This window comes from Oncorhynchus tshawytscha, unplaced genomic scaffold (assembly GCF_018296145.1).
Source record: "Oncorhynchus tshawytscha isolate Ot180627B unplaced genomic scaffold, Otsh_v2.0 Un_contig_878_pilon_pilon, whole genome shotgun sequence".
Taxonomy (NCBI): Eukaryota; Metazoa; Chordata; class Actinopteri; order Salmoniformes; family Salmonidae; genus Oncorhynchus; species Oncorhynchus tshawytscha.
Window position 1 is genome coordinate 140,001 of NW_024609744.1, and position 2,500 is coordinate 142,500.

Sequence of the window (2,500 nt, forward strand, 5' to 3'; positions counted from 1 at the left end):
TCAGTTTTTTTTATATTGGTCCCAAATTACACCCTAACCCCTATTTAGTGCACTACTTATGTCGAAAGCCTCCCAGGGCCCAATTGGGATCTGGTCAATGGTAGTGCACTAAACAGGGAAGGAGGTTCCATTTGGGACGGAAAGGGTTCCAGGAGTCCCACAGGACAACTCCGAAGAATGACAGCTGAGGGCTGGGTTAGTGTCGGGATAACTACTTATTCACACAGAATCTGATTAGCCTGTCAATCTCCAACGGGTCTCCAGGTCAAAACTGGAATTCTTGGCATTTGTGGAAGTATGTAGATTTTAATTAGAAATGACAAATTGTCATTTTTCAGTTGCGAAATCTGTTCTAAAATTAGATGTAAAAAAAAATGTAAGTCGTATTACGTGATGATAGATTCATGCTAGAATACTTCTCCATACAAGGAACAAAAAAATATATCTGGTCTAATGCTGTGGGGTGTTATGGGATATGGAGTCCTAGTGAGAGTCTAGTGCTGTGGGGTGTTATGGGATATGGAGTCCTAGTGAGAGTCTAGTGCTGTGGGGTGTTATGGGATATGGAGTCCTAGTGAGAGTCTAGTGCTGTGGGGTGTTATGGGATATGGAGTCCTAGTGAGAGTTTAGTGCTGTGGGGTGTTATGGGATAAGGAGTCCTAGTGAGAGTCTAGTGCTGTGGGGTGGGTGGAGTCCTAGTGAGAGTCTAGTGCTGTGGGGTGTTATGGGATATGGAGTCTAGTGAGAGTCTAGTGCTGTGGGGTGTTATGGGATATGGAGTCCTAGTGAGAGTCTAGTGCTGTGGGGTGTTATGGGATATGGAGTCCTAGTGAGAGTCTAGTGCTGTGGGGTGTTATGGGATATGGAGTCCTAGTGAGAGTCTAGTGCTGTGGGGTGTTATGGGATATGGAGTCCTAGTGAGAGTCTAGTGCTGTGGGGTGTTATGGGAAATGGAGTCCTAGTGAGAGTCTAGTGCTGTGGGGTGTTATGGGATATGGAGTCCTAGTGAGAGTCTAGTGCTGTGGGGTGTTATGGGATATGGAGTCCTAGTGAGAGTCTAGTGCTGTGGGGTGGGGTGGAGTTAGTGGGAGTGCTGTGGGGTGTTATGGAGTCCTAGTGAGAGTCTAGTGCTGTGGGGTGTTATGGGATATGGAGTCCTAGTGAGAGTCTAGTGCTGTGGGGTGTTATGGGATATGGAGTCCTAGTGAGATTCTAGTGCTGTGGTATTACGTGATGATAGATTCATGCTAAAATACTTCTCCATAAAACAAGGAACAAAAAAACATGTCTGGTCAATTACACATGAGGTCAGAAATTAATCAACTGTTTTTCTTAAAGGGGCTGTCTCCTCTGTGTTGTCCCGTAACCTACATTTCAGTCTTAGAGGGGCTGTCTGCTCTGTGTTGTCCCGTAACCTACATCCCTACATCTCAGTCTTAAAGGGGCTGTCTCCTCTGTGTTGTCCCATAACCTACATCCCTACATCTTAGTCTTAAAGGGGCTGTCTCCTCTGTGTTGTCCCGTAACCTACATCCCAGTCTTAAAGGGACTGTCTTCTCTGTGTTGTCCCGTAAACTACATCTCAGTCTTAAAGGGGCTGTCTCCTCTGTGTTGTCCCGTAACCTACATCCCAGTCTTAAAGGGGCTGTCTCTGGCTCTGTCCCTTAAAGGGGCTGTCTCCTGTAGTCACTAGACCTAGCCACCTCTCCTGTCCTACACCACCTACCTCTGTCTCTCTTTATAGACCAGCAGCCACCTCTCTCTCTCTGGTTCTGTCTCTGTCTCCCTGTTGTCACTAGACCAGCAGCCACCTCTCCTCTCTGGTTCTGTCTCTGTCTCCCTGTAGTCACTAGACCAGCAGCCACCTCTCCTCTCTGGCTCTGTCTCCCTGTTGTCACTAGACCAGCAGCCACCTCTCCTCTCTGGCTCTGTCTCCCTGTAGTCACTAGACCAGTCAGCCACCTCATTGGTAACATAATGGTCTCTGTCCCACAGGTCAACCTATTCCCTGCATAGTGCACTACTTTAGACCAGGGCTCAGATCAGAAGTAGTGCACTATATAGGGAATAGAGTTCCATTAGGGATCCATTAATGACTTAGTTTGCAGTTAATATCAGATTTGGACATCATCGATTTCCTCTCTTTGTTTTCATTCTGAATTATTCAGTGGCACACTTCATCACCCCTCCACCCCCCTCCCCACTCCTTCCCCTACAACTCCTTCACTACACTTCCTCCACCCCTCCACCCTCTCCCCACTCCTTCCCCTACAACTCCTTCACTACACTTCCTCCACCCCTCCACCCCCCCCCCCACTCCTTCCCCTACAACTCCTTCACTACACTTCCTCCACCCCTCCACCCCCTCCCCACTCCTTCCCCTACAACTCCTTCACTACACTTCATCCACCCCTCCACCCCCTCCCCACTCCTTCCCCTACAACTCCTTCACTACACTTCCTCCACCCCTCCACCCTCTCCCCACTCCTTCCCCTACAAC